The 18,329-nt window shown below is 44.7% G+C and overlaps 1 pseudogene; it reads right to left on the bottom strand.

The window, feature by feature from the left end:
- Positions 1-7,447: 7,447 nt before the first annotated feature.
- On the bottom strand, positions 7,448-12,199 carry LOC126018402 (60S ribosomal protein L34-like; annotated as a pseudogene).
- Positions 12,200-18,329: the final 6,130 nt, after the last annotated feature.

Raw genomic sequence — 18,329 nt, forward strand, 5'->3', positions numbered from 1 at the left:
GGGCCACCAGCAGTGCTGAAGGGACTCAGCCAGACTTGTCTGAGTCTCAGAACTGCCATATACCACTAGAGCTTGGGGATGCCAGGACCACCCCAGGGGTATTCAGTGCCTCCCAGTGCCAGGCAGTTTCTCCACCCCCAGAGTTCACCCCTGTTCCCAGCAGCCCCGTGGTTCTGACTGTGTGTTCTGCTTTTTGGGGTACAGAATTGATTGCCATTCTGTGAATGACTGACCCTTTGTGAAAAACAAAAACAAAACAAAACAAAAAAACAAACAAACAGAAACAGGCTTCTAGAAAAAGGGATAGCAAAAGACATCTAGAGTTCCAGGAGAAATCATGTTTCCTCATGTTCCTCTGTATTACATAAAACAGTTCACACAGAGTTAAACCACATACGTCACTCTATGTGCAAATACAATGCATAAAAACACTATATAGACACACCCAACCAACCATGCACATACACAACACTTACCCATACACAAATAACCATATACATATGTAACCCTGGATACAATGCGTAATCTATACAACATACACAATGTGACTCACCCTGGTTAGATTCCTGGCACCACATATGGTCCCCCTAGTCCTAACAGAAGTGATCCCTGAGTGTAGAACTAGAAGTAAGTCCTTACCGAAGAGATATCATGGAGGTAAGGCGTTTGGTTTACCTTGCATGCAGAAGGACGGTGGTTCAAATCTCGGCATCCCATATGGTCCCCCGAGCCTGCCAGGAGCGATTTCTGAGCTTAGAGCCAGGAGTAACCCGAAAATCAAAACCAAAAACAAACAAACAAACAAAAAAAGAAGTACATCCTGAGCACCATTGGGTGTGGCCTCCCAATAACAACAACAAAACCACCCCAAAATAATAGACACCCATGCATTAAACCTTTATCTATGACTTCACTTAAAATTTATTTTCTTTTTTGATTTTTGGGCCATACCTGGTGACGCTCAGGGGTTACTCCTGGCTTTGCACTCAGAAATCACTCCTGGCTTGGGGGACCATATGGGATGCCGGGGGGGATCGAACCACGGTCCATCCTATGTTAGTGTGTGCAAGGTAGAGATGCCCTACCGCCTGCGCTACCGTCGACCCCTTTTTGTTTTGTTTTAAGGTCACACCTCTTGATGCTCAGGGGTTGCTCTGTCTATGTACTCAGGGATCACTCTTGGCAGTGCTCAGAGGGTCATATGAGATGCTGGGGATTGAATCTGGTTCAGCGCAAGCAAAGCAAGTGCCCTGCCTGCCGTGCTATCTCTCCAGCCCTGACTTTACTTTCAAAGGTTGTACTATGGCTGGGTAGTTCCAAAGAATGAGAACAAGCTTTCCATATAGAAGGTATGAGTTTGGGTCTGCCCCCCTCTCCCCCCCACCCCCAGTCTCAGGAGAAACCTAGAGTACCCAGTCTGGAGTTAACTTTTGGTGAGTACTTGTGAATAACGGTGTGAGTGTGACTGAATGTGTGTGAACGACTGTGTATATGTGTTAGTGTGAGTCTGTCGTTGTGTGTATGTGTGAGTTTCTGTGTATTATGAGTGTCTGTGAATGACTGTGAGGGTATGTGTGTAAGTATGTTTAAATATGTTTTGAGTGAGGCCGAAGTGATAGCACAGCAGTAGGGCGTTTGCCTTGCATGCGCTGACCCAGGACAGACTGGGTTCGATCCCCGGCATCCATATGGTCCCCCAAGCCAGGTACCATTTCTGAGCACAGAGCCAGGAATAACACCTGAGTGTCACCGGGTGTGGCTCAAAAACAAACAAAAAAAATGTTTTGAGTGTGTAAATTATTGTGAGTGTGTGTATATTTACATGCACAGAAACAACAGGTAGAGGTTGAGCACCCAAATGCTTTCCTGGTCCCTAATTCTTGGGGAGATGCAGCAGGTCTGAAGCATCCCATGGCACAGGACCTGCTTGGATCAGAGGGAATCTCACTTTCCCCTCAAACAAGACTCAGGTAGTGCTGGATTGCTTCAGGAGTGTCCTTCTCTAGGCAGTCTTCCCTTGCCAGTCTTTCTTTACAGAAGAATTCACAGGCTGGGGTAGAGTGCAAGGAAGACACTTGGTCTGGCTAAGCAGGGGAGACCTCAGAATCACTTTCACCTGGAGTTGGTCAGTCCCATCATGAACTGTCTCCTTCCATCCTCATAGAAAACTCACATAGGCCAGCCACATGTAGGCATTTTACAGATGAGGAAATCAAGGCACAGAGAGGCAAGGTGCCAGGGTCCAACATTTTTATAGGTCAGAGCTGAGGTAGAAGTGAGGTGGGCTGCCCTGGAGCTCAAGATTTCCTGAGATAAAGTCTCAGAGGAGTGAGGGGCATTCTGGCCCACAGAGGTCACCTAGCAATCAATACTTGAAGAAAATTTTATTGCTTGAGTTCTACTGGGGTTCAGAACAAAGATACTACAAGTGTTCACACAGAATCTGGCACCCCAGTCTTGCCGTGTATGTGGCCGACCTGAGTTCAATCCCTGGCACCCTATCTGGTGTTCTGAGCACAACCAGGAATGAAACTTAAGCCCACCAAATGTAGCCCCCAAAACCAAACCAACCATACAAAAAACCCAAACCTCTTAGACTCAAGAAAGGATGGTCATTTTCCTAGAACACTGCCTGTCTCTATATTACACTGTATTCATGATTAGAAATGGAGAAATGGAGGGGCTGAAGAGATGGCATGGAGGTGAGGCATTTGCCTTACATGCAGAAGGATGGTGGTTCAAATCCCAGCATCCCATATGGTCCCCCAGAACCTGCCAGGAGCGATTTCTGAGTGTAGAGCCAGGAGTAACCCTGAGCACTGCCAGGTGTGACCCAAAAACCAAAAACCAAAAACCAAAAAAAAAAAAAAAAAAAAAAGAAAAGAAAAGAAAAGAAAGAAAGAAATGGAGAAATGAGAATAGGAAAGATAGTACAGTGGGCAGGATGCTGTCTTACAAACAGGAGACTGGGGTTTAATACTTTAATTCTCAGAACCCTATAGAGGCCCCTGAGTCCCACCGAGGGTGGGTAAACCCTGAGCATAGAGTGAGGAGTAAACTCTGATTATGTCAGGTGTAGCCCCAAACAATCAAACAAAAAAAGAAGTAATACAGGCAGTTATGAAAGTATCCCTGAGAAATGATTTATTAAGCTGAGTTCAGTGTTTGTATGCAGGAGAATTGGGTTCGATCTCCCACATTGCATGGTTCCCTGAACACAAGGGACAGCTCCTGAGTACTCTCAGGTGTAGTCCAAAACTTCTCTACAAATAAAACTCCCAAGCTTTTTTCTCTGCTCTGAACCTGGGGGCAAGTGATTAAGAAGGGGGTGCAGGTTCTCACGGTGCCTGGCAGACTTTAAATATATCTCTCTATCTATTTCTGTTTCCATTTGTCATAGAGGCCACACATAGCCTTCTGAGAGCTTTTTTCCATTTGTGCTAGAGTCTAAACCACAGCCTTGGCACCTGTCTCTTGTACCCTGAACAACAAGAGGTGTTGGCACTTGTAATATATTGGGGTGTGGGCTCCCTCCTCCCAATAGAGTCCTTCAAATCCCCCACTAACTTGTCACCTCCTCACCCTCCATCTCTTACCTCCTGGAGATTTTGTGCCCCTTGAATCTAGCTCCTGGCTTGACTCTAGCTTGCTAGCCTCTCTGGGTGTGTTGTCCCTGAAATGGGAACTAGGGGTTAGGGGTACAGAAAGTATGTGCCTCACATAACATTGGCTCCAGCTTCTAAAGCAGAACTCATACATAATGCTGTTTAGAAGCTGCATTGTAGGCTAGAGAGATAGTACAGGACTTAAGGCACACAGCAGACCCTGTTTATATCCCCAGTACTAGCCTTTTCTGAGCACCACCTGGGGTCAGTCCTAAGACAGAGCCAGGTGTGACCTCTCAGTGTGGCTGGGTGTGCTTAATGCCTCCTCCTTAAAATAGAAGTAACTTTTTCTTTTGGCTTTTGGGGCCACACCCGGCAGTGCTCAGGAATTACTCTTTGCTCTGCACTCAGAAATCATTCCTGGCAGACTCGAGGGATCATATGGGATGCTGGGATTCGAGCCACCATTCATCCTGGGTTGGCTGTGTGCAAGGCAAACGCTCTACCACTATGCTATTGCTCTGGCCCCAGAAGTAACATTTATTATAAGCAATGAATGGAAGAACCAGGGCTAGATCATGAACAGTTCTCAAGATGCAAATAAAGTCAATGTCATTTCTGCCTGTGGGGTATCTGTCTGACTCACTCATTTTTACCTAATTGCTGGGAGTGGAAGTAGTCTCTGATTCTTTTTTGGAAGGATATGTTTTTTATGAATCATGCTATTATAAGTGTCCATAATGGGTATTTCCATAGTTAGTCTCCAAAGGAGAAACTGTGGGGCTGGCGAGGTGGCGCTAGAGGTAAGGTGTCTGCCTTGCAAGCGCTAGTCAAGGAAGGACCGTGGTTTGATCCCCTGGCATCCCATATGGTCCCCCCAAGCCAGGGGCAATTTCTGAGCGCTTAGCCAGGAGTAACCCCTGAGCATCAAATGGGTGTGGCCCGAAAAACAAAACAAAACAAAAAAACAAAGGCAAAATTGTGGTTCCAATAAAACAAAACAAAACAAAACAAATACTTTGGTTTAAGGATTGGAGCAATAGTACAGTGGGTAAGGTGCTTGTCTTGCATGAAACTGATCTGGGTTCAATCCCTAGCATCACATAAATGGTCCCCTGAGTCCACTAGGAGTGATTCCTGAGCCAGAAATAAGCCTCTAACACAGCTGAATATGTATTGTTTGTTTGTTTTTGTTTGTTTTGTTTTTGGGGGTCACACCCAGTAGCAGCTCAGGGATTACTCCTGGCTCTATGCTCAGAAATCGCTCCTGACAGGCTCGGGGGACCATATGGGATGCCGGGTTTCGAACTACCGTCCTTCTGCATGCAAGACAAACGCCTTACCTCCATGCTATTTCTCCTGCTCCAACAGCTGGATATGTTACACACAAACACACACACACACACACACACACACACACACACACACACACACACACACACACACACACGGTCAAAATGGCTACAAATTTTAACTCCAAAGGTAGAAAGCAACCCTGACCCCCATCAATGCTGGGTCATGAGAGCTCCTATGAATCTATGCTCCAAGCCCTCACATGTGTTAATCCTTACCAAATCCCTTTATAAATACTAACATGTCTGCAAACCTATGCAGCCACCTATGCTCTGAGTCACTCCAACTCCTCAGGGCTGTGAGTCCCTGAAACAGCCATGTGTGGGTACTGACTGATGTGACAGCCACTTTTCATGTCAGATCATGGAACACAAATGGCAAAGCCAAGATAAAAGTGAGCAGCCTGCCTCTGCATTCGTTGCAAGCAAAGGGGCCCCAAAGTACATTCTACCTTGGGATGTGTTAGAAAGAGCTTTATTCACCCAGATTGAACAGATCAGACCCTCTAGAGATAAAAAAAAAACAAAAAAACAAACCCAGCAATTTGAGGGGTTGCAAGACTCTGTGGTTTCTGTAGGGGTTGAACTCTGGATATTACTCATGAGTATTCGGCAGTGGGTTTAGGGTGTTAATTCTGGCAGTACTCAGCCAAGAATGCCAGCAGTCAAATGAGGGCTGTGACTCAGGCACTGTGGTGGAGTCAACAGGCTACCTTGGTAGTGTTTGGGCTACCAAGGCCAACCCGGAAGTGTTAGGAGCTTAGGTTTGATGCAGGGATCAAACCTAGGCCAGGTTCACGTACACAACCTTCTTCCTCTCTTATCTTCCAGGCTTCTAACTTTTCATGATGAGTAACTGGTATTCCAGTTGCCAGAGAATTTCAGACTCTCTTACTCACATATAACCCAAAGAAGGGATTCTTTGTTGGATGGATAAAAAAAAAAAAAAAAGAGAGACAACAAATTATATGCCTGTGTGTGTGTGTGTGTGTGTGTGTGTGTGTGTGTGTGTGTGTGTGTGTACAGGCATGTGTGTGGTGAGAAGGATAGGGCTTCAGCACTTCAAGGCATGTGTACCCCTAAGCTACAGCCTAGAGCCTAAGAGCACATCCTTTCATTTTTGGTTATTAGATAGGCTAAGAGCATATTCTGAGCTGTGATTCCAGCAGATTTGCTTTAAACTGAGTGTGAAATAATAGTCTTTAGTCTAAGCAAGATCAATGTAAAAACTGGTCATGGAATCACTTTCAGCTCGACTTCACAGAAATATTCCAAGGCTTGCATTTTGTTCTCATTCAGGAAACAAATGTAGGGGTTTAGGTTGGGCTTTTATTCAAAGGACGTTTTAAAACGGGAGCATATGTTTCCAGGAGTAATTAGCGATTGTTTAATATAACGACCCCGCGGGGTCTGGAAAGGCCGCGGTCAGAATTGTTAACAGGCAAAGCAATGAGGAAAAGTAAAGCATTAGCAGATAGCAAAAATAGTCAAATCTGACCTCCAAAGGTCAAGAGAGAACGAAATAATTTGGTCCCAGCAGTGGCTGATTTAAATCAATGTGATCCCAATTTCCTTTTCTCCTGTTCTGCTTTGGTGTGCCACGGTCCAGTACTCACCAAGAGCCAGGAGACAGTGGCCAGAGAGGGGGGCCACTGGGTGAGAGAATTTTGCTAAATGTGGGTGGTTTGGAGGGGGGAAAAATAGCCAGAAGTATTTCAGGAACCAAATGAAATTATTTAAACAGAAGTCCATTGTGGCGCTGGTCATTCCGGCTTTGTTTCTCTTTATGATTTATGGTGGTCACACCAGCAGAAATCCATTGCAAGCATGGAAACATTTTATATCTTTGGTTCTCCACTTTGTCCTCATTTATAGGCTGCTTAGAGTCAGCAGTTCTCACTTAAAAACCTTTCTCTCCTGCCTGAATTTAAAACCATATCCTTAGCCCAGACAACTGAACGTCAGTAAAATTCATATTGTTAGACCACAGAAGAAGCATTTGTTCTAAAGCTCTGAAGTCTTTCAAATTTCAACTCCTCACCTCCCCAATTTTTTGTAGAATTATTCTCTCTCTCTGTTTCTCTCTCTCTGTCTCTCTGTCTCTCTCTGTCTCTCTGTCTCTGTCTCTCTCCCGCCCCTTCTGATTTTTCATATAGGCATTTTTCTTCTTTGTCCAATTCCCTGGGGCTTTCACATTTATTTGTTAAGGTAAGATATTACAATCCACTTTTGATTAGGCAATGAGGATCGGAAGGCCAAAAAAAAAATTCTTTTGATGCTCCCCAAATCACTTTAAGACCCAGGGGGAACTATGCCTCAGTGACAAAACAAATTTGCCACAAATCATTGTACAAAAGCACAGCGGGACGGGAGCTGAAACTCAGGGCGGCTCCCATTCACCCTGCATTTGTTTGGGAGACCCCACCCTCCTCCTGCCATGTTCAATATCTAATTGGCATTCTGACCCTGCAGTTAACTCAACATCTGCTACTAGGATGCATCTTGGAAGCTCTTTGTTCCCTGGCCGCAAGCTCCGGAGGCTCTTTGCGGACACAGGATGCATGCAAAGCTTTGTGAACCGGCTCCCAGCGCGGAAGGGGGCCGACAGGTCTGTAAACTGATATGCAACTTGGCCCTCCTGGGCCATATTCTGAGCAGGGTCTCGTCCAAGATTGACAAGTCTCTCTAACTGGCGTTTGCTATGTAGCTCAGCCCAACATGGTACATATCAAGAAGCAATGGATGTCATAATCTTTTTTGGTTTTATTTTGTTTTGTTTTGGCTTTGGGCCTCACCCAGCAATGCTCAGAGGTTACTCCTGGCCCTGGACTAACAAATTACTCCTGGCAGTGCTCAGAAGACCATATGGGATGCTGTGAATTGAATTTGGATTGGCCGTATCTAAGCAAATGCTCTACCTGCTGTGCTATCACTCCAGCTCCGCATGGTTATTATTATTATTATTATTATTATTATTATTATTATTATTTTATTTTATTTTATTTTTTTGTAACACTAAAAAAGAAAAGTGTGGGTCAGGGAGAGCCTGTACAGACTGACATGTACGGGGACCCAAGTTTGATCCATGGTCCAGAAGAATCTCAAGGGGAAGCCCCCTCCCCAAAGAAAACAACAACAGAAAAGTGATACTTAATCTAATTTAGTTACAATAAACCTTAATTCTAGGGTGCAGGCCACCCGTCAAGACATAACAATGCCAATAGTAAGGGCATCTGGTCATGAGGATGACACATGAGGGCAGCCTCTGGCCTGTCCCTCCTGCAATACTAAGGGGCCCGCCTGTGCCTTGTCCCTCCTGCACTAAGGGAATGGCCTAGCTGTCCCCACCCAGCTCCGATGAATGCACCTGACCAGCCCAGCAATTGTTCCTCAGTTTGGAGACTCATTAGAAAAAAATGGGACTCTCCTCCCACCCCAGTGTGTCAATGTCATTTGTTGGGATGGGCTGTTTGGGGACTACCTGCCAGTCAGAACCACACTGAAGGACAACTGATTTTCTTCTTGTTTTCAGTTTGGTTTCTGATGGGTGAGATGCTGCAGAATTTTCTTCTGAGAAGAATTATATGCAGAGAGCTCAAAGGGCAGGACAGCATGAAGCCCTAAGTTAGCTCTCCAACACTGCATGAGTCTTAGATGTGCCAGCATTTCTGGGTACAGACATGGTAGCCCCCAGCACCACTAGTTGAATTGTCCCAGGCCTGTGCTCCAGCCAGGCCTGCAAGCCCTGAGCCCCACACGGTTGAGATTGGTCTCAGGGCCGCCAAGCACTACTGTGGAAGCTCCTTTCACCTCGATACCCAACAAATGGACCACAATTTTAATTTTTTTTCCTAAGTGCCATTGATTTTTTTTTTTTTTTTACAGAAATATCTGCACTTAAAAAAGTTTACAAGGTGCCATAGCAATAGTATAGTATTTAGATGCTTGTCTTGTAAGTGGCTGACCTGGGCTTGATCTCTGGCATCCTATATGGTCCTCCAAGCCTAGCAGGAGTGATTACTGAGTGCAGAACTGGGAGTAATCCCTGAACACCACCAGGTGTTACCTCAGAACAGAACAAAATACATTTACTTTAAGTTTTAAGTCAAGGTGCTTGCCTTGCACATGGCCACCTCTGCTTCAGTTCTGCCACCACATATAGTCAGTCCCCTGAGGACAAAGTCAGGAATCAGTTCTCAGCACTTTCCAATATGAGTCAAAAACTAAAAACATAAACAGACAAACAAACAAAAAGTTTGGGATCCGTTTGGAAGATTCTTCTGCATTTAATAGTTTATGCCTAGGACATATGCTTGAGTTCTAATCAGAATTGGAATTGGGAGAAACTTTGGAAACTTCTTTGGTTTAGATTTTGGGCCACACCTAGTGATCTCAGGAATTACTCCTTGCTCTGTACTCAGGGATCACTCCTAATTGTGCTCAGAGAACCATATGAATGCTTAGGATCAAATCCAAGTGGGTTGTGTAAGAGACAATCTACCCTACCCTATTGCTCTGGCCCTGGAAACGAACTCATTTATTTTTTACCTGGTTGGTAGAGAGGTAGATGATAGTTTTGCTTTTTGTTTGGGGCCATGTCCAGTGGTGCTTGAGGAAGAAACAAGGGACTTCTGCATATGTTCAGCCCATTGAGCTGTATCTTTGGCCCTGCAGAGTTATTTAGGTTCAAGCTCTGTCTTTCTCACTTTCTGTTATTTGCTTGTTTGAGGACAATACCCTGCAATGTTGAGAGCTACTCCTGATCTCATGTCTGGAAAGTATACAGTGCTCTGTCCCTGTGAGTCATCTTCCTGACCCCCTAATCCCTGTCTTTTTCTAGGAGCAAGTGTTTGCATTTGCAAAATGATATTAAATGAGTTAACACATATAAAGTGCCTTGCACATCACTTTTATGAATTATTATGAATTGTCTCCACTAATTGATAATTACTCATGCACGTTTACTAATTAACTGTACAGTAAATTATGCTATTACTCCAGCTTTCTGTTGAGCCCCTTTTTGGAAGGGAGGGTCATACCTAGTTAGCAGGTATGGCTCTCAGGAATTATTCATGGCAATGCTCAGGGGACCATATGAGATGTTGGGGATCAAACCTCAAATGGCTGCATGCAAGGCAATGCTGTACTATTGCTCCAAACCCTTTTCAAACCATTTTGATCCTATATTGCAAAAATCTTCATACTGTTTTCCAAACACAGGCTGCCATCTCCTGCAAAAACCTAAAAATTCTCTGCTTTCTGTTACCTCTCACTGTTGTTTTTGATGTTATTATCAATGACACACTTTTCTTTTATGGTTTGTTGCCACTTCTTCATGCCAAACATTAAGTCAACATTTCCCACACCTGTCCATAGTAACTGAGGTGCCTTAGGTGAATATGTGCATGTCATTCCATTTCTCTTCCTCTCCCTCTCTTGCCCGCTCTCCCTCTTCTCTCCTTCCTCTCCCTTCCTGCCTCCTCCCTGTTTCTCTGTCTCTGTTTTCTTTTCTTTTCTTTTCTTTTTGCTTTGGGGGGTTTGGATCACACCCAGTGGCGCTCAGGGGCTGCTCCTGGCTCTATGCTCAGAAATCGCTCCTGGCAGGCTCTATATGAGATGCCGGGATTCATACCACCATCCTTCTGCATGCAAGGCAAATGCCTTACCTCCATGCTACCTCTCTGGCCCTCTGTCTTGGTTTTCTAACTTAAGGTATGCATGAAAGAGGACCACCTTAGGAGTTAGGCCTGCTGAGTACCAATGGCCACATGCAAGTTCTCTCCATCAGTGTCTGGATTCTGGGGATTTTCACTTCTTTTCCTTTTCTTTTTTTCACTCCTTTCCTTTCCTTCCCCCACTTTTTAAAAAGTTTGGGACTATACCTGGCTATGCTCAGGGCTTACTCCTGGCTTTGTGCCAGGTAAGGGTATTTTCCAGTATATTTTTATTTTCTCTCCAGCTCTATTCTCCATACTTTTTTTCATCTCATTTTGTTTTGGGTCAAATCTGGAGGTACTTGAAGTCTACTCGTAGCTTTGCTCAGGGATCACTTCTGGTGGTGCTCAGGGGAATCCTATATGGTACCAAGAATTGAAATTCCACACACAACTATGCAAGGCAAGTTCCTGAATCCCTGTACTATCTCCTAGCCTTCTCTTTACTTTGATAAATGATAACCAAGGCTGAGTTTTTCTTTTCTTTTCTTTCCTTTTCTTTTCTTTTTTTTTTTTTTCTTTTTTTTTTTTTTTTGGGCCACACCTGGCAGTGCTCAGGGGTTACTCCTGGCTGTCTGCTCAGAAATAGCTCCTGGCAGGCACGGGGTGGGTGGGTGGGGAGGCACCATATGGGACACCAGGATTCGAACCAACCGCCTTTGGTCCTGGATCGGCTGCTTGCAAGGCAAACGCCGCTGTGCTATCTCTCCGGGCCCAAGGCTGAGTTTTCTATCAAGTGTTTTTGGCAGGACTTAGGGATTGAATCAGGATTGGCCATGTGTAAGACAATGTAGTACTCACTATACTATTTCACTTTTTATTTTAGTGGCTCCTTCTACTTAAGTACTTTTTGTTTGTTTGTTTGTTTGTTTTTGGGGGGCACACCCGATGGCTCTCAGGGGTTATTCCTGGCTATGCACTTAGAAATCGCTCCTGGTTTAGGGGACCATATAGGATGCCAGGAGATAGAACTGCCGTCCATCCTAGGTCAGCTTGTATAAGGCAACCACCCTACCACTTGCACCACCGCTCCGGCTCCTTAATTACTTTTTATTCTTTTTTGGGGGGGCATACTGACAGTACTCAGGAGTTAATTCTGGCTCTGCACTAAAAAATTAATTACTCCTTTTTTATTTTATTTTTTTTATTCTTCAAGAACATTCCATTTTTTTATTTTGCTTTCTGACTCTGTGCTGTGCCTTCAATACTGCCACGATTTTCTGTTCCTCAATAAGGAAAGCACACTTAATTCTGTCTCGGACGCATTTAGCACACATGGAGCCACCATAGGCCTGGCTGATGTTTCTTTGTTTTAGATAGTCTTTTCAGAACTTTAGGTCTCACAGCTCAAACTCCTCGAAGTTGGCCAGGCCACACACCACATACATACTTGGGCGCCTTCCCAACCCTTTTGGTATAAAGGTAAACAATCCTATTCCCAGGGGTTCGGGACAGCCTGGTTTTGTTGAAGGCTGTATTGTAGGAGAGCCTACGATGGTATGTCAAATGCTGGACCATTCTGAAGGCCTCTAAGACACTGTCCCAAAAGAGGCAGAAATTAATTACTCCTGGCATGTGTGGGGATCATATGGAATGCTGGAATTAAGCCTAGGTCTGCCACATGCAAGGCAATGCCCTACCCACTGTGCTATTACTTTGGCCCCTACTTTCTATTCTTTTAGCCTGATTGTATTCTATATTAATTTTGTGGGTAGCACAACTGGCAGTGTTCAGGAATTACCCCTAGATCTTCACTCATGAAAGCTGCCTGGTAGGTTTGGGGACCATATGAGACACTGAAAAATAAACCTGGTTGGAGGAGTCTAAGGGAGTGTCTGATTTGCTGTACTATTATTCCTTCCCCTAGCTCCATATATATATATATATATATATATATATATATATATATATATATATATATATTTATTTATATTTATATATATTTATATATATTTATTTATTTATTTTTGGGTTACACCTGGCAGTGCTCGGGCTACTCCTGGCTCTACGCTCAGAAATAGCTCCTGGCAGGCTCGGGGGACCATATGGGATGCCAGGATTCAAACCACTGTCCTGCATCAAGGCAAACGCCTTACCTCCATGCTATCTTTCTGGCCCATGTCTTTATTATTATTTTTTGGTCACACCCAGCAGTGCTCAGGGGTTACTCCTGGCTCTATGCTCAGAAATCACCCCTGGCAGGCTCAGGGGACCATATGGGATGCCGGGACTCAAACCACCAACCTTCTGCATGAAAGGTAAATGCCTTACCTCCATGCTATCTCTCTAGCCCCCCTATATTTTAAAATAAAAATTTCCCCCAAATAATTTTGAGCCCAGGGTTTCATACATGCAAAGCATCCCCTCTATCACTGAGTCACATCTCTGGCCCTTAAATAAAATTTTAATTATACCTGTAGTACCCAAATCCCATTTGTATGGCAAGAACATTCACATAAGAGAGAGAAAACCAAAAGTTTTGAAAACCCTGAGCCCAGACTTCAGTCCCATCTCTTGGCAAACTGTGGCTGTCAGTGTTTAAGTACAAGCCCAGGATTTTCATCTGTGGTGGGAACAACATATATACACTCAAGACTTTGCTCTTAGGTCCTTCGTGCAGTCAACCTCTGGGCAGTGAAGTCTGTTGGAGATGCCGCACATGAATTTCTAGGAGTCAATAAAAATGGTATAGTTCAGGGACCGGAGAGATAGCATGGGGGTAATGCGTTTACCTTGCATGCAGAAGGTTGGTGGTTTGAATTCCGGCATCCTATATGGTTCCCTGAGCCTGCCAGGAGCGATTTTTTTGTTTGTTTGTTTGTTTTTGGGCCACACCCAGTGGTGCTCAGGAGTTACTCCTGGCTATCTGCTCAGAAATAACTCCTGGCAGGCACAGGGGACCATATGGGATGCCGGGATTCGAACCAAGCACCTTAGGTCCTGGATTGGCTGCTTGCAAGGCAAACGCCACTGTGCTATCTCTCCAGCCCCCAGGAGCGATTTCTGAGCAGAGAGCCAGGAGTAACCCCTGAGTGCTGCCGAGGTTACTCAGCAAAAACCGAAAAAAAAAAAAAAAAGGACCAGTACACAGAGATGAAGAATTGAAAATCCAGCCCTCAGGAACCAGAGCCATAATAGGTAGCCTTGTACATGGTTCAATTGAATTTAATCAGCAGTACCCTACTGATGTATTAAATATTAATTATAAAGTCCTAGTGGTGCATGGATGGATGGTGAGGCCTTTCTTGACCCAGCCGGGTGCCTGCAGCCCTTAACGGCCTGGCCGGTCTGTTGGTATCAGGGTGACAGCGAAGAAACATCCACAGCAGTCAGATGAAGTTTCAAGAGTCATCCAGCTTTATTAAGGTCCTAACCGCCATGTGCATATTCCTCACAAGGCCAGTAAGCTAACCAGCCTCTGTGTACCCAACCTATCTCTCTTCTCTTCCTTGCTTCTGTCTCCCCCCCCCCCCCCAGGCCACTCTAATTACCAACCACAGACCCCTCCCAGCTGTGGGAGTACCTCCCTGTCCAGGTGAGATAGTCAGGAATTTGGGGGAAGGGTAACACCTTTGGTCCCCTGAGTCTGCCAGGGGTGATTTCTGAGCCTAGAGCCAGGAGTAACCCCTGAATGTCGCTGGGTGGGTCCAACCCCCCCTCCAAATGTAAATCATAAATTTCTACTCCAACCTTCTTTTACTTTTAACATTATCTATTGGATGAAAAGGCATTTTCCAGGGACTGAACAGATAGCACAGTGGGTAGAGCATTTGCCTTGTACATAGCAGTCACAGACTCAATCACTAGTACCGCATATGCTTGAGGAGTGATTCCTGAACACAGAACTAGATGTAAGCCCTGAGCGCTGCTAGCTATGGCCCTAAAACTAAACCAAAAAAAGGCATTTTCCTGGGGTCAATCTCCAGTACCACAGGGCCTCTGGAGCACTCTGAATATGGAATATCCTGAGTACCACTGAGTGGGGCTCCAGAACCAAAATATTTTAAAATATCACCTGAAAGATAGGACAGCAGGAAAAGTGCTTACCTTGCATTTGGCTGAGCCTGGCATTGCATATGGTCAAGACCTGCCATGAGTGATTCCTCAGCACAAAGCCAGGAGTAAGCCCTGAGCACCACTGAATGTGACCCTAAAACTAAAATAAAAATTAAGAATGTGTTTCCCTGGGGGCCGAAAGAGATAGCACAGTGGCAGGGCATTTGCCTTAGACGCAGAGAGAGATGGTGGTTCAAATCCCGGCATCCCATATGGTCCTCGGAGCCTGCCAGGAGCAATTTCTGAGTGTAGAGCCAGGAGTAACCCTTGAGCACTGCTGGGTGTGACTCAAAATCCAAAAAAAAAAAAAAACAAAAAAAAAAAAAGAATATGTTTCTCTAAAGCAGAGCATCCTGTGCACAGGATCCACTTCCTCACAAATGAATTTTTACTTAATGTTGCTGCTTCCCTTGACCATCTCCCTATTGACCCTGTTAACAAGAGTCTGGATTGGAATGCGACACATATCACTCAAAATGACAGCAACTAAAAGGGCTCCTATTCATTACTTCTCCTTTGGGTCATTCTTGGAAGTTTCTCTGAGTCAGTTTTTGTTTTTTGTTTTCTGACTAAACAGATTCTGTAGGATGTTTAGAGACTTTGTGACATTGCCAAGTGTTAAACTCCTAACCGACATATCCATGACAGGAGAACAGGACACCCGAGAGATAGCACAGCGGTAAGGCGTTTGCAGCAGATCCAGAACCAATGATGGTTCGAATCCGGGCATCTAATATGGTCCCTGTGCCTATCAGGAGCAGTTTCTGAGCGCAGAGCCAGGAATAATCCCAGAGGGCCGCTAGGTGTGACCCAGAAGCCAAAAACAAAAACAAAACAGACCAATCCAAAAAAAATTTTTTTTGGTTTTGAGACACGCCTGGTAGTGCCCAGGGGTTACTCCTGGTTCTGCATTCAGGAATTACTTCTGGTGGTGTTTGGGGGACCCTGTGGGATACTAGGTCAGATGTATGCAAGGTAAGGCAAGCAGTACTATCTCTCTAGCTCCCAACCCAAATACTTTGAATTTCCCCCTCACCTGAAAACCATTCATGAGTACTCATATGTCCTGTGTTCCAGGCACCATTCAAATCCCTTCCAGGTAATATCTCAACATCTCAGAATGAGAAAGTGAAGAGACAGGAATGAGCACCGTGGAATGCCCAAGAAATGGCACCCAGGCACCCAGGCACCCAGAACCTAGCCCTGATCCAACATTTTCCTGTCACAGGAGCTGACATTCCAGGCCTGATTGGCTGTGTGCAAGGCAAATGCCCTACCACTGTGTTATCTCTCCACTTTCATTTTCAGAGACACAATTTTTTTTAATATTGGACATTTTATCTACAGTAGTAAAACAAAATAAATGAAAAGTAAAAGAGGAAAATATATAATTTACATATACATATATGTTTACATACTACATATTCAATGTAGTTTAAATATAAAATAAATATAAAAATAAAATATAGGGCCGGAGAGATAGCATGGAGGTAAGGCGTTTGCCTCTCATGCAAAAGGTCATCGGTTCGAATCCCGGTGTCCCATATGGTCCCCCGTGCTCGCCAGGAGCGACTTCTGAGCATGGAGCCAGGAGTAACTCCTGAGCACTGCCGGGTGAGACCCAAAAACCAAAAAAAAAAAAAATAAAATATAAAGGAGCTGGAAAGGTGGCATGGAGGCGAGGCATTTGCCTTGCATGCAGAAGGACGGTCGTTCGAATCCCGGCATCCCATATGGTCCCCTGAGCCTGCCAGGAGCGATTTCTGGGCATAGAGCCAGTACTAACTTCTGAGCGCTACTAGGTATGACTTACAAAAACAAACAAACAAACAAACAAATATATATACATTATTTAAGAACTTAGCAAGATATATAATTATATATAATTATTATGAAATCATAGCATTTCTTTATATGAGAGACAATTATAAAAGTGGTTTTATTTTATTTTTTTAAATATAAATCTTTATTTAAGCACTACGATTACAAGCACGTTTTTAGTTGTGTTTCTTAAGCTCATGGTGCTAACAATGGAAGGAGCTTTTGTGTTCAAAAAATCAGCATCTGGGGCTGGAGTGATAGCATGGCAGCAGGGTGTTTGTTTGCCTTGCACACAGCTGACATGGAATAGACCCAGGTTTGATCCCTGGCATCCCATGTAGTCCCCCAGCCTGCCAGGAGTGATTTCTGATCTCAGAACCAGGAGGAACCCCTGAGTGCTGCCAGGTATGGCCTCAAAACCCCTCAAAAATTAGCATCTGGGAACTGGTGTTTTTTTTTTTTTTTCCCTGTCTTTTTTCTTGTTGTTTTTGACCACATCTCGCAAAGGGGGATGAGGGGGGTCACACCTGGCTATGTTCAGGGGTTACTCCTGGCTCTGCTCTCAGGGATCACTCCTGGCAGGATTGGGGGACCATAAAGGATGCTAAGGATTGAATCTGAGTCAGCTACATCAAGGCAAATGTCATACCTGCTGTGCTATCTCACTGGCCCATTTTGTGCAACGTTATGTGGAATTTCAATAATTATTAAAGTAGGTTTCTTTATTTTCTAGACAAGCAAATAAAGAGAATACAATCCACTAAGCACTTTTTCAAGATTGCAGATTCTGGGGCTGATGCTGTGCTTAAGATGTCTGCCTTGCATGTGCTAGCCTAGGACAGAGACCACGATTCGACCCCCCCCCCCCCCGCATCCTATATGGTCCTCCAAGCCAGGAGCGATTTCTGAGCGCATAGCCAGGAGTAACCCCTGAGCATCACCGCATGTGGCCCAAAAACCAAAAACCAAAACCAAAACAAAAAAGACTGCAGGTTCTGTGCTACACCTGGAGGAGACTGGGGGCTACCATGTGTGAAGTCTTTGGCATACAAAGTCTGTGTTTGTTTTGGGTCACCCTGATGCTACTTAGGGCTGACACCTGACTATACACTCAGGGATCATTCCTGGTGAAGAGCAGGGACCATATAGGATACCAGGAGTAGAACCCATGTTGGCTGTGTAAAAGGCAAGCACCCTGCACTACTATGCCCTGCTTTGAACAACTCTTAGAGATTTTTGTTTGTTTTGTTTTTTTGGGGCCACATTTGGTGACAATCAGGGGTTACTCCTGTCTATGTGCTCAGAAATTGCTCCTGGCTTGGGGGACCATCTGGGACCCCCGGGGATTGAACTGCGGTCCGTCCTAGGATAGCACTTGCAAGGCCTTACCTCCAGCGCCACTGTTCCAGTCCCCATCTTTAGAGATTTTTTTTGAGGGGTGTCACACCTGGTCATGCTAACAGATAACTTTTGTCTTGGCATTCAGGAATTACTCCTAGTAGGACCAGTGACCATATGGGATGCTAGGACTGAACCTAGGTCAGTCATATGCAAGGCAAAAGCATTCCTTCTGTATTCTGGCACCATGGGATATTAGTAGTGCTTTTATCAGAGAGAAAGGGTGGGTGTAATAGACTATCACCCCATAGTCTGCTCTATGGTCATAGCTGGAGTGGTTATCAGCATCTCTCCATCAGAGATTCAACTCCCCAGACTTTCAGGTATGAAGTTAGCTGGAGATAGAAAACATCCTCAATTCACAACGATGTCTGAAGAGACAA

The sequence above is a fragment of the Suncus etruscus genome, chromosome 9, assembly GCF_024139225.1.
Source record: "Suncus etruscus isolate mSunEtr1 chromosome 9, mSunEtr1.pri.cur, whole genome shotgun sequence".
Lineage (NCBI taxonomy): Eukaryota > Metazoa > Chordata > Mammalia > Eulipotyphla > Soricidae > Suncus > Suncus etruscus.